Source organism: Hirundo rustica, chromosome 3, assembly GCF_015227805.2.
Source record: "Hirundo rustica isolate bHirRus1 chromosome 3, bHirRus1.pri.v3, whole genome shotgun sequence".
Taxonomy (NCBI): Eukaryota; Metazoa; Chordata; class Aves; order Passeriformes; family Hirundinidae; genus Hirundo; species Hirundo rustica.
The window spans coordinates 26027989-26052332 of NC_053452.1; the positions used below are offsets into that span (position 1 = coordinate 26027989).

The 24344-nt window shown below is 37.2% G+C and overlaps 1 long non-coding RNA gene across 1 annotated transcript in view; it reads left to right on the forward strand.

Annotated features, from left to right (window-relative positions):
- LOC120751317 (uncharacterized) overlaps positions 1-2069 on the forward strand; it is a 154296-nt gene extending 152227 nt beyond the window's left edge. Inside the window, exon 4 of the long non-coding RNA XR_005700381.2 lies at positions 1081-2069. This is a non-coding gene — a long non-coding RNA (uncharacterized LOC120751317). The remainder of the gene's footprint in view (positions 1-1080) is intronic.
- The last annotated feature ends 22275 nt before the right edge of the window (positions 2070-24344 follow it).

The following is a 24344-nucleotide window of genomic DNA, read 5'->3' on the forward strand; positions in this document are numbered from 1 at the left end:
CCACAGCTCTCTTATGGTATCCGTATTTGTCAGTAAGAGCTTTCATTGAAAACTGAATTGATCAGTCTCAAAACTAACTGGGAGATATCCCTAGGTGAACGTTTATTTCACCTGTGTCTGTTGCTGGCATGAGAGGAAGCACAGTCGGTGCGGTGAGATATCTCTGCAGGAAACCTGCACAGGTTGAGGCTAGAGAGAAGTGAGGGGTAAAAAGCTGTAATAACTTTGACACGGGTAGGATAGCTCAAGCTTTTCATAGTGGCTAACAAGTGAATTTACTTTGTGGAAAACAAATTATTTGTTGCTTTTGGAAGGTTTTGTTAATCATGTTTCTGTCCCACCCTACTGCTTACCTGGGAAGTCTTTGTTCAGTTCTTTATTATTGGGCTAGGAATTACGCCTGTACACCTGTAATGGTTCTCCAGTTTGTCCTTGGGGAGTTAACTCAATTGCAGTCAGAGAGAACTTCTTTTCCTGAACAGATAAGTTCTTTATTGGACCTATGTAGTGCATACAGATAATACCTCTTGATATTTTCCTCTCACAATTCCTCCCTCTTACGCCCTAGGACTTGCAGTTAGGAATGAATGCTTTCCATCATCTGGTGTAGTTAAGTGCTATCTTAATTTTAGGCTTTTAGGCTGAGTATTCAAACTAAACTTGTGTGTCAATAGGAGTGAATAAGGACTTATCTTTCAAAACACGTTCACAGAAAACTATTATTAGCAATAATAAAAAAAAAAAATTGATCCATAGCAGAATATTTGAACTCAGATATTAATTCCTTGAGATCACTGAAATTTTCAGCCTGACTGAAATTTTTTTCATGTTTCAAGTGATGGATTGTTGAAGTATGTTCATAGTGTGTTGTTTACCAAATTTTAGTGTAATTTTGACACAATTGCCCCATTGGCCTAGGTGAATTATTTAAATGGCATATATGATGTGTCTCATTTCCAAACTGGGTTTGAATGGCTTTTATAGGAGTAATGAACGATCTTAAACCTTGAAAAGCTTGAACCAGCTGTTCAAAAAATGTCAGTGAATTTATTTGTTGCTGTTTTTTGCTGGATTTCGTAGGAGTACTCCTGTGCTGGCTGACCCAGTGCAGTTCAGCTGCTGGCTCACAGGAGGGTTTTTTTAGCTCACTGCTTTTCTCATTAAGGAATTGTTGTCATCGAATCTGCATGATAGAAGATAACAGAGCTGGAAATATACCTGCAACCTTGCTTGTGACATTTCAAGGACTGATATGAATCGTGCTAATATTAAGTCATGACTATTTTTGCACAGAGATGAATGTATGTAAGCACATAGATGTACTCTATCTATCCATCTATATATATATAAACTTGTGGAAGAGCCAAGTGACAAATGGCCCTCAAGATTACTAGAAAATATAGCTGAATGCCACTAGCTAGAATTACAATCTGATGTTACATCCACCTGGTGCTCCAAGGGACTCCTGAAATGAAAATTTAGGCTATTTCCCTTCATGCAATATATAGACTGATAGCAGTATATAAGGTGATCTTTTAAAATTACTTTTAATGCGTCATGTGGGTCTTACATGGATTATAATACTTATGAGGATTGTAGAAATGAGAGAAAGGTAAAGGAAAATGTCTGTTTTACAGAAAGCTGCCTATCTACTCTCTTAGAAATAATATGGGAATATAATATGTGCCCTATAATAACACTTCTCCCTGATAAGTAACAGATGAGATGCTATAGTGTTGCAACTGTGCTGAAAGCATTTTCAATGGCACTCTTTGTTTGACGCTAATGAATGTAGATCCTCTGGGTTGGACTGCTTTACCAGATTTTCATCTAAGACAAAGCAGGGAAGAACTGCTCACAGGACTCCCCAGACCTGTTCCAGCTCTGAGCCTGGTCTAGATCTGATAGAGATCTGGAATTTGTTAATATGCACAGAAAACCATAACAAAATGTGTTGATTGATGTATTCTGTTCCATAAACAGATCTTCCCCTGAGCAATTAAAATAATCTCATTGCACTACACCTTCTTCAAATTCTCTTGAGAGTGTCTAAGTTAACTTGATGTACAGATAGCACATGTAGAAATAAATGTATTAAAGTTCCCTAGTATTTGTAATAGTCTATCTTCACTTGTTTGTAATATTGCTGAAATGTAATTTCAGTTAGTATTTTCTGCTTTAGACATTGTTTGGACTTGTTTTGGAAAATGTTTTAATTGTTTTGGAAAATGTTTAGCAAAAGTGGTTCAGTCATTGCTAAGAAGGTGCCAGGAGGGGCTAGTTTACCTAGGTTTAAAGATTTACAGGTAATGTATTGAAAAGTTCTAATAATTTCAAGCTTTTGCAGGCCTGGGGAAGTCAGAATTTGGTGGTCATTACTGTCTTTTGTCATTCTGTGAGAAAACCAGTTAAGCTTCCTAAAATTTTACATAGGTACATATCCTATTGAGATTTGATAGAATTCGGCAGCATTGTCTGAGGGATCCATTCACATTAAACATATCCTGATCCCTATGTTTTTCCAATCTGCTAAGCAGACTGTGGACTTCATGACCATAATTTACATTCTAGTCCAGGACTCTAAGGGGCAGCCAGGATTTTTCACTCCTTTTTCTTCTTCCGTAGCTGCTCAGCCTCACTGTAACACAAGTCACAAAGGCATAGATTTTGCTCTTAGGGAAAAAGACCCATTCCATATTACCAGTTGTATAAGAGATATTACAATGTTGTGTCCTAGCTTGACTGGGCATAATTTATTAACAGGGTTGCTGCACATGAAGCTAAATTCCAGCCTGGATTACACTTGTTTACTCCTGAACTTTACATATAAAACTAAACTGTACCCGTAATTTTTTTCACACAGTGATTTGCATGGATAAAGATGTGTTGCTTAATGGTATGTTGACTCATTGCAGCCCTTGAAAAGCCATGTTCAAGGTGCACCATTGAAGTTGGTGGTAATTGTACCATCTGGTAATCTGAATTCATAGGCAAGAGCATGCCTGGAGCATTGAAGAATAAATCTTCTCTCTGAGGTTTAAATAGTTTATATAGAGCGGTCTGGCAATAATACAAACTTTCTACCCCAAGCCTTTTCCACGTCCCATCTAGGCCTGGGAATTGGGAACATGCTTTACTCGTTAGCTACTACTGATCTTTGTGTGTTTTCCAACCCACAGTGTAGTTTTAATTTTAATTGAAGGAGAGAGAGGGAAGAGTTTCGTAGTGAGATAGCTTTTTGCTGACATGTGCATGAGGATAAGGGGCAAATAGGAAGCCAAAAATTTTCTAAAAACACAAATTAAGGATCCTGTTTCCTATATTTACTGTTCAGCATGCTGTCCAGTGAGTTTCATGTAACAACTCTCCTTATGGCAATGTTGGTTCCATTGTGCCATCATGCTTCTCTGAAAAAAGTATTAAGCAGTCTAAATTTCAGCTGAATACACAACTCTAACCAAAAAAAGGAAAAAAAATCCATTTGTTTTCTTTCTTAATGGCCAGCCATTAGTGATTCTGAAAATAGAATGCATTTTGAAAGTAGTTTAAGAGCTACTTTCATCAATCTTTATTATTTATTGGTTGACACGGATGACAGATCTGAGCTACTTTATAGTTGAAGGTGTGGCTGATGGTTTGTTTGCCCTTCTTGACCTTGTCAAGGGCAAATGCAGTTTAAAGTTGTTTATAAACTATAAATCTCACGGTAAAGAATGCTGTGTGCAGTATACTTCTAAAATGATTAAAAGTACATAGTGTAAACAGGATACTGCAGCGGGGAAGTCACTGAAGAGCGTGATTCTGCTCAGACTACCATGAGCAGACACGTAGTACAAGCAGACCATTAAAAAAAGGTTTCTGTCACTGCACCTGGTGACTGTGGCTACAATTTTGAGGGCATTCACTGCATGTAGCCATGAAACTACTGCAAGATGTTGATGTTTACAGTTTTAAAGGAATTAGGTTAAAACTGAGTTCCATTAATGTTTCAAGAGAATGGCTCACGATGATCAAAACTGACTGCTCTGTCCCTCTCCTCCTGAGAATTTGGACGTGTACGGTAAGAGCAGGCTGCAATGGCTCAAATTGGATGCCTATGGCTGTTAGACATTTGCCCTTTAATTATACTCATTCCAAGCCCTGCCTTGCCTCTGGACAGGTTCATTCATTCTGCAGCACCAGACACACTTCTCCGTGATTTTTGCACGTACTCTAATGTTTGAATGAAATTGGTGTATCACTGCTACTCTGTGCTTTACTTAGACAAGGCAGAACAGGATTTGAGTATTTGAAAGAACTACTTGAAATGCTTTTTCCAAAGCAAAGACTAGCAATCTCAAGACTTGCAGTTCTAAGAAAAACAAGCTACAAGACTTAATGGACTTGCCATGGCTTGCAGATAGATCTGCTAGTTTATTCATGATTCACAGGCTTACACAAATTCCTGTGAAGGTATTAGAAAGTTTTGATCCTAGAGAGTTAAACTGCTGCAAAGTGGTATAAAGCTGTACAGTTTTGGCACTCTAAAATTACCATGATTAAGTCGTGAAAAAAAAATTTCATATTTGGTGGTGTGATAAAATAGAAAGAATGACTGCCTGCTGATGTTGGTTTTGTAAGCTCACATTTCATCTCAGCATAATCCTGCGTGAGGCTCCAAGTCCTCTCCTTGTGTAAGATTTTCTAATGTCATATTATAATCCTGTACAGTTCCTGCCCTCTCCACCCCACTGTCAGTTACCCATTAGATTTTACTGAACGCAGAGGATAAAAACCCATGAAATTCTGGCATTGTGGAAGCTGAGGGTAATTTAATGCCCCACTAATTTATTTATTTAATTGCAAAGGTAGAACTAAGTGAAAGAGATGTGTACACAGTTCCTAATTCACAGCTTAAGTTTGTTTGCATATTTTGAGTATTTCTCCAGTACATAGATCTTGAACTACAAAATTAGGATGTGAGTCTGTTTCTCCTCAGATGAGCAAAGAATTGGGATTTAGACTTCAAACTTTCCCACATTATTATTTTATACTTCCACTTATGTCTTTTACTAATTTCTGGAATATTTAGATAGAAATACTTTAATTTCAGATCTCCCACTGAGGAATGTTTGTACTCCTCTGGATGAGTTTACAAAGGGCATTTCAAAGGCAAAGTTATATTTTATCAGTTGCAGAGATGCTTATCAAAAGTATTTTGGATGTCTTGCTATGATGCAGTTCTAGACATGCTCCCCTCTAGCGAGCAGAGATGAATGTCCTAAGCAAGATTTGTATTAATTTTGCTCTGTAAATATAAACTTTAAAAGACAGAGCAGCTGTGAGAGCTGATCTGACCCAGTACACAAGGGGATTTTTTTCAAAATTGTAGAGCAGGACCCCTTCTAATTTCACACAAGCAATGCTTTTCATGCAGTGTTTTAAACCAAAGCGCAAAAAGACAGTAGTGATACGTGAAAATGAAAAACTAACTGGACATTGAGTGTGTTTCAGCATAAGCAAGGACTGGTCTAGAATTCCTTTAGGCCATTTACATGAATAGCTACTCTTTTTGTGGTACTTCCTTCTTCTTTTCATCAAGAAACAGGAAGAAAACTTTCCTCTTGCACATAGTAGCTTTATTTAGGTCTTGCCAGCTTTCCTTATCAACCTGTCAGGATCCAGATTGTCTTCAGTAAGGCAATAATAACAATAATTAAGAAGACAAAGTGAGAGGGATCTGTGGAGCCTGTAATTGGAATTTAGTGCAATATCACACAAGGGGAGTAGAAAGGAGCAAGAGGTGATGGAGGAAGTATATGGAAAATTGAAGAGAGGCCAAACAGTGCTAATTTTCTTGGGGATGGGAGGAGGGCAATGGAGGGGGGGGGGGGGAAGGGGAGACATCCAATCCTCTGTGCTTCATTTGAAAATTAACAGTTTAGTATAAAACTGTTACTGCTCCAGGTCTTATTTGGCTGCTACAAATATTTTGAAACTTCTGTGTTTGGTATGCACATTAGTTATCTAGCTTATGCGGCAGTTTGGAGTTTTGTTTAGGTGTTTAATTCAACTTATGAACTAAATATTGGAGAGCCCACAACTAGGCTCAAGCCAAAATCACCACTTTAGGCCAAATTTTAATCCATAGCAAAAGCTTTCTCATTGTCTCAGCTTAGCAGTTTGAGCTATTTTCAGCTAAACCAGAACTGTATGATCAAGCAGCATGGCTTTTTATAATATATGGTGGGTTGCAGAGTCTGATTCCACACTAGGATTTTGCAACTTGGACATATTTTGAAGCCAAGATATGATTTTGCTTTTCATCTCAAAAACTCCCACAATCCAAAAGAAGTACGTTGATGGCTGCAGATACTATATCCTGTTCACTGTGGATGAGGACATTAGAATCTGCCCCCACTGAGCAGCAGCACCCTTGCAGGTACATGACAGAAATCACCTTAACCAAGTAAATTTATTTCATCAAGCTCTTATGTACTGCACTTCTGAACTTGAAGAAGCAAGAATGAGTATTAAAAGTGGAAAACCCACAAGAGAATATAATTGATCTCCTTATAGCTCAACTGATCCAAACCATATTTTTGCAGATGTGTATTCCAAGAACCACCCACACAGTCACTGATATGAGCAGACTAAGCAGCATTAAGCAGTAATGCTTTTTCCTTTAGTATTTTTTGATGGTTAGCAGAGTTGCCAGTCTACTGAAGAACAGTTGTTTTATAGCCACCCCAAAGCTGCCAAAATGTTATATAAATTGATGACTGCATAATATTTTTTACTCTAAGGAAATGTTACAAATCTTCCTAGATAGTTCTTGGTGTGGTTTTCCTTTATTCCGGCCCTATTTAATAGCTACTTGCCCAAATGTTTGTTGGTCTTGGTTATAAGAGGAATACATATCCCAAGTACTCTGTGTGTATTATCAAGATATGCAGGATCTGTTCTATATTTGCCTGTAGCTCTGGTAAAATAATGCTGCTTTTAGAAAGGAAAGTAGAAATAGAAATGCTAAAAAATTTAGATAGTGCTTTACAGTCTGTATGTATTAACTTCTTAGGCTAATTTTACAGATGATATCCCTGCAGCATAAATTTTAAATGGCTTGTCTGAGATGAAAAAAACACCTGCAGTTGAGTCAATACTATTTGAAATGCTGACTGTTCTAACTCTAATTACGCTTAGTCTCTTTTAGCTAAAATACTTTAAACATCATCTGGAGTCTATGTGGCAAAATTTTCATTGCTGTAGAGCAGTACAGCTGGAGGAGAATCCCATGAGGAATCTGAGCAGCCTCTGGCTCACTGATTTTTCAATAATATTTCTGTCAGATTGAGAAGATGGGCCCCATAAGGACAGATGGGGAGGAAGAGGCTGGGCTCTTTGTTTTGCTTTGTTTCTTTTCAATTAAGAAAATAATCGGACATGATGCGAGGACATTTTGCTGAGGACTCAACCCATTGGATCACTTGAAACTTCTCAAATTTCTAATTGTCTAGCAATAGTAGAGCTGATAGTACAGTACGGTGGCACTGTATCCTCAAAAAATCCACTTATTTTTTCTGTTGAAGATAATTAGAACATCCCTCACCACTCACAAGGATTTCTAACCAAATAGAAAGCGCGTGATTTTATCTGTTAAACACAGTGGTTTGGATTCTGAGCTTAGAAAACTGTGGTGACGACAGTGGATTAATGAAAGTCTCAAAGTACTTTGCACTGCTTATATGTTAAATAATGGGTTATTCCATGTGCATTCAGATCATCAGGCTCATATCAAGTTCAGTGGTCTAAAGCTGGAGCTGCAAATTTCTCTCAAGCTACCTTTCCAAATAGTGATGATTTCTAGATGAGGATGAAATGTGCCTTTGATCCTGTTCTGCTCCTTCTATTCTTTGTCTTAAAAGTACTCTTTGTACATATTGTACTATTTACTATGTACTATTACTATTGCTTAAAAGTAGAAAGCTTCTGGAGCTGGTAAGACCTCAGTCTTTACTCAGTAAATTCACTGAAATACACATAATTTGTGTTGCCTCCAGGTTCAATGTTTCCAGCCTCTCCTCAGAGGGCCAGTGCTGGAGCCCCCTCCATGGTGGTGGCCTCCATTGATATTATTCCCGTTTATCAACATCTGTCCTGCACAGCTGGGGACAGTGATTGATGTGGTGACACTTACTTGTCACTCACTCCACACTTTGCTCATCTGCCCCAGCAATTTCAGCCACTGTCCCGTGTGTCCCCATCACAGCTACCAAAGCAGCACTGACCAGAGCCAGAATGTTATAGTCATGTGCACAGAGCCAAACACAATCTATTTTTATGGTAGGTAGAAACTGGAGACTCCAATTTTCCACAAGAAGCCTTGTGTTCGGAGTCACACAGCGCTACAAATTCCAAGAGTTCTTTGATGTGAGTGAGGTCTGTCCGGACATTCCAGCACAACCCTTTCTTGGGGGCTTTACTATACTAGATATTAAAAAAATATGCTGATTCTGCTTATTTTGCAGACGAGAAATTTTCCCCTAAACTTTCTCATTAAAATTGTTTTCCCTTAAAAAGGTAGAAGAGGATTAAAATATTCACTCCAAGCCAACCACTGATACTTTTTGACCTCTAACCATAATAAACAGGAAAAATGTTAGCTTTAAATAAAAATTCTTTGATTATTAGCATAAAAAATACACTGAGCCCAATGGGTATTTTAAAAAATACGGCAAAACAGCCAAGATCATAATAAAAATTAGTTGCTACCATATGTGAAATAATTCTACAGCAGTCTTAATATGTGTGTCTGTGTATTACCATTGTTTCACTGCATGGAAACATCTACTTTTGATTCTAAATGCAGGTATTTACACATGCATGTTGTAACAGAATAGGCTTCCTTTGGGTGCTGTGAAGTAGGGTGTCTTGACAGCTTCAAGATCAGCTTGGCATGTGAGCAAAAATATTGGAAATGCCTGTGGCCCAAAGGTGGTATAAATATCTGAAAAGCCATGCTGAAACTGGAATTACAGAATGGGAAAATTTCAATTAAAATGAAATTTAAATGAAATGAAGTTAAATCTGTAGTAAGAATAAAAGAGTTGAAAGGGTGGAGGAATCTTGAAGAAAAAACTCATTATGTTGCATAAGACAGACTTATTTTCAAGGAGACCAGCGCTGGTTTCTGTAGATAGTGTAGATCATACAGAGAAGTAGAGGTAATTATTCCTAATTGTAGTCAGTGGTATAGGTAATTTCAAGGAATCAGTGAATGGATTAATCTCCCAAAATCCTGAAACTGAATTCAGAATTATTTTTCTAAAAAAAAAAACACAAACAAAACCCCACTCCCAAAATGGAGGTGGAAGAAAGGTGATTTAATTTTGTTGCTTTTCAAGACCTTGGAGGATATTGTTTCTCTTTTCTCCAGAAGCGTGGGGCCTTCCTTCCTCCCTTCTGAAATTCCCATATTGTCTCCCATCTGCATTTATGTAAAAAAAAAATTTAATTAGGTGGGAAAAAAAAATCACAAATTAATAGCAATAACAGAAGACCAGTTTTCTATTTGTTTTCAAGCTTTCAATTATTGATTTAGGGTAAGTGTTCTACAAAGTTACCTATGTCTTTGAAAAATATCAGTGGGTTTTGGTGCTGTAATGTGACGAGACTTGGATCTTCACAGAGCTGTACGTACTGCTTCCTTCAGCTGGCATCTCTTTGTGGTAGCTGCTTTATATCAAGAGGCTACATCTTTCTGGTTTGTGTTTTATATTGGTAGATTTTGGGAGATAATTTCATGATTTGGTAAGATTAAATCACAGATACTATTTGATGAACACTGTTGATTTGGTAAACAATTTTCTCACATTTAGGGAACAATAAGCAAAGTTATGCATTTAAAAAAGACAAAGGCATAACTAGAAATATATTTTTCAATGCTACTTCTGTATTCCATATTTTCTGTGGCATGAGAATCAAACTATTTGGGGGAAAAAAAAAACAAAAACCAAATGTCTCTGGGTAGGTTTTGATTTACTTATTGTTTACATTTTGACTAGAACACCCATTTTATTGTTCATATTCAATATTAATAAGTTGCCTTCAATTAATTAGAAAATAATATTTGCCTACACTATACATTAATATGCTTATGCATTTCCAATGGTATTTGTATACTTTTGTGACATATGTTAAGTAAATTAAAATATCTCCCTTTTCTGTGTAAAGAGACCAAGCGTGTTGGTGGAATTGAATTAAGGTGTCAGCCTTCCTGAAAATGAAACATCCCAGACAATGAAATTACTCCCTATGAAATAATCTAATACTTTATCCTTTTTAGTAAATAAATAAATGAATAACTAAAATAAATCCAAGCAGTAGCAAAAATAATAGGAAAAAAGAAAAAAAAGTTATCTGGGTCTGAAAATTATTTAATATTGGAAACAGTGTCAGGACTTTCAGTGGGACAATGAAATGCTTCCCATTAGACCATAAAAGAATCCTGGGAACCTCTTTTTCATATCAAAAAGCTCTGTCATCCCAGTACATACTTTGTGTCTCCCTTCAGGCCTTCACTGGGCACCCTCAGATGAAAACATTGCAGCCTCTGCTCCAGTCCCAGACAGACTTTTCTAACGTGTTCTGCCAGAATCTTAGGGCCGCTAGAACCCATTTTTCCTCCCCCCCCCTACGGTGATGGCAGGCCAATCAGTCACTCAAATATCTCCACAATGTGCCCTGCGTGCCAGCAAAGCTTTGGAAACTTAGAATCTAATTGCTCTCTTCTCTCTTACATCTTCCACTGAAAATGAACCCACAGCTCTGCATAGCATTTATTTCCAGCCCAGTGCAACAGACACAAAGTTTGTATTAGTGGTTCAAAGCCTTTGGAAAATACACAGGAAGTTGTTATTTTCTAGAGTTACTAAATATTCTTGCATTAGCCTTTTGTTCCATGGACTTTTCCAAGGTTGTTTTTTTTTTTTTTTTTTTTTTAAAGTCAGTTTTGTAGCTGAGTAGAAATGCTTTAATATGAAAGGTCACTCATTTATTTTTTAGAAAAGAAAAGTAAAATTATTCTGATACACACACACACACAAAAATCTCTGAAGATGAACTCCATTGAATCAAAATAATGTGAAGCTACGTGTGTGAAGCTCAGAGTTGTTCCCAGGCCTGTTTTTGCTGTATGGATATATTCTGGATAGTAGTAACTGTAAAATTTTATGTACCTATAAAGCCAGATTACTTTTTTTGCATTGCTTTACTAAATAAGGTCTGTAGTGGAGAGCCTGGAGAAGGAAGAGCTTTCTGTGGTTAACTTTTTTGTGAACCTTTGGGGGGCCTGCAACTCTGTTAAGAGATCCCCATTGACAGAAACTCTTTATGAAGCTTCCCTTCATTTACTGGAGAATAAGCAGAAATAGACAGGATAGGTCAGGCCCTACTGAATTTTGATATGTAACAGCTTGGCATTTTAGTCAGATACTGTTAAAATTTAAGTTTGTAGATAAAATGCAGTTGTTGCTGAGTAATGTAAGAGCAAAAGAAGTCCTAGATGTTTTAAGATTCTCTCATTTCACTCCCTCTCACCCCAGCTCTAATTAATTTTTCTTTCTTTGCCCAAAGGATTCTGTTCTGGGGACAAGTTTGCCTGTTTACCTGGGACTTTTGCATTACACATGGTTCTCACACTTTCTAGATGGGGCTTCAAACTTCTGCTATTTAATTTTTGTGCAGGGAAAACCAGATACCACCTGGTTTGTTGCCCTGAACAGCTGCAAAGGGACCATACTAGAAAGTTAAATCTCAAAGAAAAAACCCGTGCATTTTACTAATTCAGTGCAATAACCCAGACTTGACTGGGAAAAAAAAATGAGATAATCACTGAAACAAGATGACAAATTGATGGGTTGGGTCCTGTGTTCATTATTACATAAAAATAATAATAATAAAAAAAAAAAAAAAAATTGAGTGGTTTTCTCTGATTAGAAGATCTTGAAGATTCTACCTGGTGTTTTAACAATTGCAAATCTGTACTGTACATGGGTTCATTACTTTTTAATAAATATTGGCTATAACAAACTTGATTGCATGCAGAACTTGGATTAAAATCAAATTTGAAATATGTCAGAATATAGGGTTTTACTCTAGCCCATTGCTAACTTTTATAGTTCCCAAGATACGGTTCAGATTTTCAGAGGCTGGAGAGAGAGAAATTAGAAAGTCGTTGTTAAGGATGATTAATAACAAATGGTCATAATATTCAAATAATTACAAAGCAGTTATAATATTGCCACTTGTAAAAACACTTTAAAGTAGATAACACTTTACATCATTAGAAAAATATGTTAAATGCAGCTTTGAAGTACATTTCTTTAAAACAGTTTCAGTAGAAATCACCAGTATGACAGGTAAGGTTTAGAAAAACGTACTCAAGCTTACCAATGCCTGTAAGTTCTTTTAAATAGTTATTATACACTCTGATTCTCAAGGATTCACTGATATTTATCATTTGATGTATGATGTAACAAATAAAAGTTAGATGTACAATAATTACATAGCTAGGATTCAACAGAAATACAGCAAGCAAAAAAGTGTATTTATAAATGCTAGCTTCTCCAGCAGGGATGGGAGAGGGGATTTTTTGAGTTTAGTTTAAGAGACTCCTCTTTATTGTGTGCTTCAAGTCAAAACTAAATCGGGGCTTAAGATCAAGTAGTCACATGGTGCTTTTTGTTGTTTTGAGTAAATAATGTTTGTGAAAATAAGAACTTAGGTGGAAAAGATGCTTTGATTACAGACAGAAAAGTTCATTGTAATCAGAGATACAACAAATAATTTCTACAAAAGAGTATTTTTACAATATTGCTGAACACCATCCAAATAGAACTGTTCTGTTATACATAACACATAGCTGTTAGTTGATCTGAAGCTTTATGCTTGCAGTTCAAAAGGAGCATGGCAAAGCATGATGGAAGATATTATTCTGAAATTGAAATCTCTGAAATAGGATGGCAGAATAAAAGTGAACCGTGTGCTGCTACAGCAGAGAAAGCCTGGGGGATGCTGGGTTGCATCAGCAGCAGATTAAGGCATTATTCCACTCTACTCAGCACTTATCAGGCCACACCTGGAACCAAAACTCTTCTGTTTTAGACCAGAAGACCACTGTAAAAAAATATTGTGGACAGGCTGGAGAGGGTCTAGAGAAGGGCCAAAAAAAATGTGACCAGTGAAAAGACCCAAGTGAATGTCCTGAAGTTGTGGCAGGGGTATTAGAAAAGCATTCTTCCCTCAGAGGGTGTTTGGGCACTGGAACAGGCTTTCCAGGGAACTGGTCACAGCACCAAGCTTGACAGAGTTTGAGAAGTGTTTGACAATGCTCTCAGGCACGTGGTGTGATTCTTGGGGTGTTCTGTGCAGATCTTCGTGCTGGACTTGCTGATCCTTGTATGTCCTTTCCAGCTCAGAATATTCTATGACTCGGTGAAGATGTTGGCCTTAAAGATTTCAACAAAATGTATTCTCATAGGATAATTTAAGTTGGAAAAGACCCTTAAGATCAGTGAGTCACATCAGTGGTTGTGTTCAATCAGGTATCACCTCACAGATCAAGCCACCTGAATTAGCCATTGAATTAGCTATATTGGTTATAGCTGCAGCTTTAATTGCTGTGGAAGAGGAGAAGGCATCTGATTTTTTCACTGTATAGGGAGGAATTAATACAGAAAATAAATATAAATGGGAAAGGCTTTTAGAACCGGGGTTTTTTTGTGTGCATGTCCCTGGCCAATATCTGCTCTTAAGCACTAGTTAATATTTCAAGTGTAAAAAACCACAGCTCATTGCAACATTTTTCTGGCAGCTGACTAAGTTTGTTCAAGTGTGGGAGAAAAGATAGACTTGCTGTGGGGTTATTTTCCTGATTGGTCCCTTGCCAAGACTAAACTGTTCAGCTGAGTTTAAATACTAACGATCTTGCAGCCTGGGTTGTGGTCAGAAACACTGAAGTAGTACAGTGCAGAGCAAATTACTGCTGTGGTAGAGACAAACCTGTGTCCTGCAATGTGCTGTGAACCGGATGGCATCTGGCTGGATCCATCCAGGTTGCATTTTAAGGAAGGTGAAAGGTTATGCAGGCTGCAATGAGGGAGGCTTTCAGCAGAGTATAGTGGTGGGAGGGGGGGATGAAGTAATCCTTTAAAACAAACAGAGTTGGTTAAGTAATGCCATGAAACTTCCAGTTCTCCACCATGATCAGAGATCAAGTTGTGTTTGTATATACAGGGTTGAAGGTTAACCAGTAACTAAAGTCTTCCCTGATTGCCACGGGTTTACGTTCTCTCTGTCACTGATGTTTGCCAAGTGGGATTTTGTGAGATTAGAAATAATACAGCTGGGCAAACGGGTATATTATAGGGCTTACCCAAACAGAGCTGAGAGGGGGACCACTGTGATACAACACACATGGTGGGTTCAGACCACTCCAAGAGGCCTGGCGGCTCCTGTCACAAGCAAGAGCTGAATGCAGAATATTTTAAAGTGAGCTCCATTGCTGAAAGACCACACTTCCTTCTCATTTCATATTTCAAAGTAGTTGCAACAGTACATAAAAATACTGCAACTAAAAGAAGTTACAAAGGGATTTGTTTCTTTTTGTTTTCCTCAGTGTATTTTCCATGTGGTTTGACAGCCCTTTGCACCAAGCTGGTTTCACTCTTTGCAGTCTTTCATTCTCACACCATTTGCTGAAAAGCTGTTGATAATCAAAAAGCAGTATAAATAACTTCTCTTGGTAAACAGTAGGAAGAGTAATAATAATAAGCAGAAAATGATATGTAATTAAAATGGTTTTGTCTAGTAATTTTCAAATAACTGAAATGTACAAAATTAATTGCCTTAAAGAAATTCTTTCCATTGGCACTTTGTTCTTTTCCTTTCTTTAAGCCAAGCAGAACTGTAATTGATCTCCATTCTTCATGCTTCTGCTATTTTTCTTTGAGCTAAATGAGCGCTTATAAAAGTTTATTGATTAGATATGTGATCTTGATGCCATTTCATTTGTCTGTTGAACCTCTTTGCTCATTGTTGCTTACAGGAAAAATTATTTATATTAATCTAAATTCTGCTGAGATAGAAATTAGTTCTGATACTAATAAATGATCTGGCAACAAACAGCAATAAAGAGCATTGAGATGTGTAAGTCTGTTTCCTATTCCAGCATGTCTGTGCATCCAACACCCAGTACGAGGTGACTCCTGTTACCCACTGAGCTGCAGGGATGCTCTGGGACTACAGCTGGTAACACTAAGGTTTTGTGCAAAAGGGTGAGCTTTGGTAATAATTTCTTACTCAAACTTCTGAAAGCAAGTCCAATTTCTCATGTCTAACAGCAAGAATCACTAAAGGTTGTCTCAGTGTGTTTCGCGTATGGCAGGATGGGCTTTAAGACAGGCTTTTGCAGAGGACAGTTATGTTGCCTGGATAACACTTTTCTCAAGGACAATCCACAAAATACTGACTCTCATCATAATGCAAAGTTTAGCCTTGATATATTATATAAATCCCTGGAGTATGATAAATTTCATTTCTAAAGTACAGCTTAAAACCCTGAGTAAATGAAGTCTCCAAAACATGTCTGCATTGTAAATGCATTAAAGGCAGAGAAATAAAACAGAAGGCAAACAAGAGAAGTTAAAATATAACTGAATTCCTGAAGAATGGATTATTTTTTTCAAATGCTGTATAACATTTCTAAGGTTCAAATGCCTTCATATGTACCTCTCCTTGCTGAAAAAATACTTTGGACTCTCAGAGGCTACTGCTTGATGTAAATACAAGCAGCCCACACTAACCCTCAAAGGCATCTTTAAATTTATTCAAATTCTTTTTCACGGACTGATTGGTTTGTAGAATTCTGAGAACTGACATATGTTATTAATTTGATTCCTTAACCCAAACTAAACTCCCCTCACTTTTGCCCTTTTTAACTCCTGCAGAAATAAAAGTTTGAATAAGGCTATTTTCATAGTCCAGCAAAGGATTGGGCAGTGCCTGTACTGGTACAGAGGGCTTCAGTTCTGTAGTGTCAACTGAACTAAATATTAAACTGAATATTATCACCTACTGAGCTTCATGAACCTTCTCTGTGAGGAATTTTTGCTTTATGGGCTCCATTTCTGTATCATAGCACCCAAGATGAGAGTTTTCACCTCCGCCTCTTATCCAAATCTGACTCTCAAACATTTTGATGCCTTCCCTTAAATTAAAAAAATTATTTACACTTAAACATCTCTGTTTCTGTTCTTAATTAATGTCATGTAGAAACATGCTTGTCTCTCTTATCCCTTGTACTTTTATAGAAATTGAGTGCAACCAGGACCTTGCAGGGCTGTTATGAAAATTCTTATTCATTTTGGGTTGTGTATACTGCTTCCAAAGGGTGAAAGACTTGAGCACATATATCCTTTGTTTCATATAGTAGATTCCTTAAAAAGCTGGAACTATATGATAAGTTTCCACTTAATTTCATTTGGTAACAAACCAGGAAAAAAATTCAAGAACCTCAGAATTATAAGGTCCGAGTCCACCTATTGTAACCCTTTATTTACTGACCCACACACCATAGAAAGAGATAAGTAAGTGATTAAGTCTTTTTAAATCAATGCAAAAAATATGCTAATATCTTTTATCCTAACGGTCAAGTATATAGTCAGCAAAACAAAAGACCTCTGAAAGCATTTAGCAACTAAATATTTGGGCATGAAAGTATAAAGATAATGTTAAGGTTTAATTACTATTAGCTGATGCTTACTAATGAAAGTTAATAGGTGGTATTCTAAACCAGCTTTCGGAACACTTCAGAACTGCTTTCAGCATTGTCAAGAGAAAAAGACCTTTTCTTTAGATACTCTTGCCTTAGCTAAGGAGTATGAAGGTTTCAATGTTAGCACAGTTTGGCACCTTTTCTTATTCATTAGTAAAACTTATATAAGAAACATTGAACTGGTTGAGATCTTGAGACCATTGAGAAGGCTGTCACATATTCCTATAATGCATGTTTTTAAGCACTTGAGCAAACAGCTGTATTTCTGTTGTGGCCATAAGAGTGACATCTTCACAGAGCTCGAGTCAAGTTAATCAGTTGGCGCTCTGTGTTAGTGTACTCCTGAATAAATTCATGACAATGGGATTTTTCATGAGCTATGGTGCCAGGGGATCTCTTTGAAGGGAATAAGTCAATTCATATCATTAATATGGGCCAAAGCTTCCAGATAAGTATTTGGTAAATACTGACCAGATTGACTAAATTCCTGAGATAAAAATATGCTATGTCAGCAAATTTGGCTATTAAGTTATATTATTGTGATAATGACTTCAGTATTAGAAAAAAATATGCATGAAACTTTTGATTTTATGGTTTTAGTGTTAACACACATGGAAAAAAAAGGTCACGTTTCTAAAGTTACTGATTAACAGTTTGTTCAAGGTGTTTCTCTGGGTGGCCAGAGAATTTCTGTGTGAATATCCAGTTTACCCATAGGCTCTTACAATGGACCCTTTATATTTTGTAAAACTACTCAAGAATGTTAAGTCTCTTCATTGTAATCCAATTTACAAAATTATCCTCTAATCTCTTAGAACATGAACCATTCATTTTGATGTAAACCATCTTATAAGGTAATAGGAACCTGATTGCACTATGTAGAGAGAAATGTGGCTGGTTTTGGCCTTTTTTTTAAATCTGGAAGTGAGTTTAAAATGGAATTTAGTCTCTTGCTGATTAGTAAATTATAACAAACACATTGGCAAGAAATTAATGGATTGTTCTGAGAGACTGTCTATAAACTTGCTGATGTATGCTAGAAAATATTCACATAAATAATCCCATTGCTGTTAATAACAAGATTCACCGGAATAAACCTGCTTACATCACACTTTACAGAAGTAGATCCATGTGCCCAGTTTAGTATGGATTTCACTGATGGAAAAGGCAAAAAGCAGAGCATCATGCAAGGATCAGAGCAGATGAAAGAGCTGCTGAAGTCCAGTGGCGGAGAAACTTCTTGAACCTCTCTCCCCTTACACATTTCTTGTGAAATTTTCATCTTCACAGTTTCAGCTACTTTCAGGTTAATTTCTTTTCATTGTATGTGTGTGTAACAGACCAAAACTTTGTCCATTCTTTCCCCATCTATGGCAGGTAAAAAACGGATCCAGTCCTATGTAGCCAGGCTCAATACTTGAGACACCCACAGAGCAGGTTTATTGCTCCCACTTGCACAGTATAAAACTGGGTCTCAGTCACCACTGGGAATTAATTGTCTGTTGCAATCCTTTTGTCCATACCATCCACCATTTCATTTTGTGCAGATGTAACTGACAGCAGCAGGAGTGTGAGGTATTTTGGCCACAACTGACTTTGAAAAATTCCACGAGCTTCAGGTAACAAACTATTCCTGCATCAGGAGTGATTCCTAGTTTTCAGATTCAAAAAGAAAAACCACCTGCAGAAGATGTAACCCCAAGTCTGAGAAACTGATTCAACCTGTGTTGCTTTTGTACTCTGTGCAAAGATGCAAGTGCCCATCTGCATTCATGAAACACCTTTTACAGACAGCAAAAGGAAGCTGAACCTTTTTAGACTGCCCAGTTCACTCAGAAATTCTGTGACTGCAGATAGTCCTGCATGTTTAAATCCCCTGTAAAGCAGTTTGGTTAACATTATACTGCTGAATTTTCTAAGGTGCATTTGAGGCAGTGGGAAATTTGGGAATTGGTTTATTGAGGTTTTTTTTGCTCTCCTTGGAAATGTTGGCAGATGAGTTAACATTAGCATAGCTGCTTAAGTTGTCTTCCTGATATTGGAGGTGTATGTTAACTTCTTATAAAATGCTTAAGTTCACCTTTAGAGAAATTAGCTTGCAGGGGTTTAGTTATTTTGAGGTGGCTATTATTCCTTTCTCTTTGCAGCATTTAAGTTTTATGTAGCTGAAGGTCAACCTTGAAACCCCTCTGAGATGTCAACATGAGCAGCCAGGGCATTTTTATGGCCCACTTTTCTTAGTGGAAACACTGTCATTCATTACCAGTGGAAGATTCCACTTGCAACTAAATCAGAAACAACAAATGCTTTTAAAAGATCAAGTCTAGCCTAAGCTGAAGTACACAGAATGCCTGTCAATATAAAGGAGTTTACTCTGCTCTAATAAATGGCAGTTTTTAAAAAGTGTCTAGTCAGAATAGATAGCTGGCAGTAAATCTTTGATCAGCTCCTGGAGCATGTAAGCATTTATGATAAAATTCTCTATTTGGATGTGTATGCTTAAGAATTTACTCTTACAGCTTTATCCTGATGTTAGCTGCTCATTTTTTGGCTGTTATGTATGGGTGAGCAATTTTATTTACCTTCTCAAAGATAAAGAGATATCCCATAAAGGCACTTTGTTTTCTTTGCCTGGTTTTGATATGTTTGATTTGTTGGTAGTGGTGTTTTGCTGTGATCCATTTCGTAATGCTGCCTGTGTGTGTTTTTCTGTTTTACTGCCAGCTCAGAGCAGACTGACCATGACAAGGCTAGTCAGAAAACATAGTTCAGCAAAATGATATGTTGATATTTTGAACGTTATATCTCTAATCAGTCTCTCTGATTTCAGAAAGATTGTTCTATGTCTGAAAATTCTGACATGCTGTTGAATTACAGAAAAAAAACCCAAAACACCAACAAAACAAAAAACCCAACTCCACCAGGTATGCAGCTGATGCTAAGCAGCAGCCCATGTAGGTGGAACATGGCCTTGATTTCCCAAACAGGAGAGACTTCGTTCTTGTATTTCTCAGACAAGAAACACGAGAGATTAGTGCAAGTAGAGTGATCTCTGTGGCTCTGAGTGGAGGTAATCAGTCATTTTCGTCCTCTTCCAGCAGAGCACACTAAAGAACAGCACGAAGGTTATGTATCCTCTGGATGCTAATGAAGCCTCCCTTCAGCTGACATTAATATCTGCCTGGGGCCTTGGCAGACATACTTCTGCTTGCCACCACTTTCCTGCCTTGCGTATTTTCTTCCTCAAAATATACATTTATGTATCTAAATACATAACAAACTAGAAAGAAGCTCTAACCGTAAGACAGTATAGAATTCAGATGTCAGGGTCTTGCTATCTGTTAGAGCACTGGCATCTCTTCCACAAGACCTTATCAGTCACCTCCTTCTGCTTGGACATACAGAAAAAAGGGTCCTGAGAGACCATGCTTTTGTAAAATTAGTAATATTGCACAGTGACAAATTATTTTCTCTCCAGTATTATTTGCGGTCTTTTGTTTTAATAGGGTTTTTAAACCCATTTGTGTGCTTACGCATAATGAAAAGTTAGGTTATGGGAATGATCCTTCCAAAAACTGTCCCTGGCAGTCTAATTGGCCATTCTATGTCATGATGTGCCATTATGTGTTTTATTCTTTATAAGTATTTTTGGCTATTTGCATTAATAAAATTAAAATGTAACAGAAAATTCCACTGGGCTGTTATAACACCAAATGAGACATTTGGTGTTAATTTCTAGCAAGTATTTATGGGCAGGGACATTTTTTTTTAGGAGGAAAATAGTCTTTTAATTTATGATCATCATGTTAAAACATTCTAAAACAAATAAATGGACTTGTTGAAATACAAAATCAATTTGAAGACACAAAGTAATGATTTTATTTCTGTGAAAAACATGTTTTGGAAGGTAATAAAGCAGATGCAAAAGCCACAGTTCAGTTTCAATGAATAAATAATAATAAACTTTAGCCACAAAGTCAGTGTAATATTCTTGAAATAATTGCTGTCTTTCAGAATTACCCCTTAGGTAGTGAGTGAAATATATATCGATAAGATGAAGGTAAGAAGGATACAGCAATGCCTGTCACTGAGGAGGCAATTAAACTGCTTTACCTGTGTTACAACAGAATTAATATCTTAACATATTTCCTTTACAAAATATTTTAGTGCTGCCTTTATTTCTATATAATTTTCACTGCTTTCTGGACAGGTATTAAATGTTGTGTCCATGATGTGTATTTTGGCCATTCTCTCATGTTGTCTCTGAGCTGAAAATTGACTGGACAGTTCAGAGTTTGGTTTTGGTAGATTTTTTTTTTTTTTTTTTTAAACAAAAAATCTGTTTTAAAAATGGATAAGCTGTAAGTTTTAGAAGGCCAGGGGAAGGAAGATGTCAGACATTTGGAGAGAGAAGTGGAAATGCTTGTGATGAGTCATAGCTCCTGGTGGAACTTATTTTTCAGGTTGGGACTGGCCTCCAAAAAACTTTATTTTCAGGGCAAACAAGCTGTACCTTTACATTAGAAATACAATGATAGAAAATTCATTAATATTTGCCATCTGCATCTGTTCCCCTTCTGTAGGTGGTCTTTCATATTATCTTTGTCACGCATCACTCTGTGTTTTGCGAGTAAAGACCTTCACTTGATTGCAAGGATTTCCCGTGCAGAGTGTGGAGAACAGTTGTGATGGATTTGCAGTCGATGAAGTGCTGTAGTGAGAGACACTTTAAATAGCATTATGCCGTGTTGAGGTGGAGATAGGAGGTACCAGTACTTCATGTAACTAAGTTGCAAGGGGTTTCTCTTATGTGGAGATGATAAATATATAAAGAATAGGTGTGTCTGTACAAGTGTTTGGTAACAAAAGACATTTTGCAGCAGACCTACACTGTGTATTCAGACACTGATCACTGTCGCTATGTGGTTTAATGCACACAAGCAGAGGTAGGTGCCATCTTCATCCTCCTGTCACATCACATCTGTGTTTTCTGACTTCACATCAGTGTTGAAAATATCTGGAGAGCAGGTCTTTTTGACAGTATAAATGAAGAGTACAGGGATGGATGTGGTTTCCTGTTACTGTTGTTTGGAGGGAATGATTTAAATCATTTCATCACATTGTGTTTGGATCTTTGCCGTACCCTGGGACAGATGATGTTGGATTATGCCAAAAGATCAGGAAGATGAGAATGAATATCTGCACACTGAAAGTAGATCTTCCATCAATCTGTCTAAATTATGTCCTGTCTTCTGTGCTGGCCTTGATCCCAAATGTGATGGATCAAGGGTATTGGCTTCAACTGGATGTGTTATATTGCTCTCTGGCTGTCATTTCAGACCTGTTCTGAGTTGATATACAAGGTAATGCTAAGGCAGAGCTTTCCTGTCTGAGGATTTTTCAAGTTGGTCCAAATACTCCATGCTCTAAAGAGGAAAAAAATGTATTTTCCATAACTCAGACATGAGTTGTTTCAGGCATGAGTGGCTGCGGTTGCTCATACGACATTCTTTCATCAGCTTGGCAGGTAATCCATTTGTAAAAACTTTGGAGGAAGAATCCTGTTCACTTCTTCAGTATTCCTTGGGCAGTGTGGGCATTTCAAACACTTCTGGAACATACTGGAGGAGCTGGACAACTTAAGAAATCTTATGTGTGTGGTGATGTCACCAAAGTAGGAAAATTAATACTTTACAGTAATGTGAATTTATGAAATATTTTCCATTCCAAAAGATACCATATACTTTACACCTCAGGCAGATAAACTTGCAGGCTCTGGCAGAGATCCAGAGATCTCTGAAATAAATCTTTCTTTGACCCATTGGACTTGGTAATCCAAGTTGTCTCAATATCAATGATTTCATATGCCATGCACATGAGACTGCTCCTCTTGTGGCTTATGCCAGCTCACAGGAGAGCATAGCAATAATATGTACAAGTTAGAAAAAAAAAAAAATCTAATTGGAATTACAAAATAAATGTAAATGGGAACTAGAACAGCAATCCCAAAAGCTGTCCCAAGGCTTTGATAGTAACATGGTCTTTTTGAAAGAAAAGTCATAACTGCTGATGAGTAGAATGTCTTGATGCTAAAATATTCCCTCATAGTAGAAGAAAATAGCTTGCTAAATGACCAGTACCAGTTTCCTCACCATCATATCATCTTTGGTTGGTTTTTAGTCAGTCTCCAAGCCCACTGCTGGCTTTTCTCCTTTTCAACTCTGTCAGTTTGGAGCATGAATCCCTGTTGCTCTAAAATGAGTTGAAGCAGTCTGTGGCTACTCAGCCTGTTCCACCAGCTGGTCACAGACAAGTCAGTTTGTCCTGTGTTGTGCTTCACAGGACAAACCCTGCAGAGCCCTGCTGTTTAGTCTAGATTCTGGAACACATTAAAGTTAACACATCCAAGGAAGAAAACTGTTTTGTTTCCAGTTATCTGAAGTGTTGGCCGAATGGCTTTCTTGCTAGATCTAAGTGTATAGACATTAACAGCATCAAGAACTGATTAAATTTGCTGCTTTCCTTCTTCTTCCTGCAGATTAATTTGTAGTATTTTTCTCAGCCATGTGGTTAACAAGGAGAGAAAGAAATATGTCTTAACAACATATCAACGGACACAAAATGTACCTCATATTTGCTAAACTCTCCTCTACACCTCAAAAACATGTAAGGATTATGATCCCATAACCACCAGCAAATGTTTTAGATGGAAAATCTACGTGCTAAGTTACATTTTGTTTTTACATTTTTAACAATATTTGCAATACATTTTAAAAATAATAATAATAAACTTGTTTTCATCCATTTAAACCAAAAGCCTCCCTTCAGGAAGTTTGTTTACTATTTTCAATACTCATCATTATATTTGGTTCCCTTTCCAGAGTACACATAATGTGTGCAGAATGTTCCCTAACCAACTGGAAATGGATTATTTTAACAAATGGGGCCTTGCTCACTAAAAGTGACAGTTCATGTCCCATGTAAACTAAACAGAGATGTACAAATTGTCTCCCTCAGCTAGGTAAGCACAGCAGCATCACAGGAGCAGGGAGAGAACCTTCCTTGTCTCTCTTAGACCTAAATTTGATTTTCCACCCTTTGCCCCTTAAGTCCCACAAAAGGCAGAGAATGTTGTAGCTGTATCACTGCAGTCCAACTGTGTGTATGAGGGAAAGAGTGTACCCTTGAGAACACATACTCAAATAATAAATATAATGGATTTTGTTAGATCTGCGCTGTGGAATTTGGACTCCTTTGTCTCCATGGACAAAGTAACATTTAGTGTTGACATATAAGTGTGTTTATACAACAATATCCATGTTTTTAAGGCAGATAATGTTATTTTTTAATTGATATAGTAATATTTATATTTATGGATTTTATCCATAAAACCATTCAGGGTATGATTCAAAGTGACATGTTGTTCTTGTACTTCTTTCTCTGTGGTTTTGCTGGAAAGCTAACAAGAGGTATGAACCTGAGTGTTCCTGGCTGTCTCCAACTGTATGGTGGGGAGTGTATTGGATTTCTC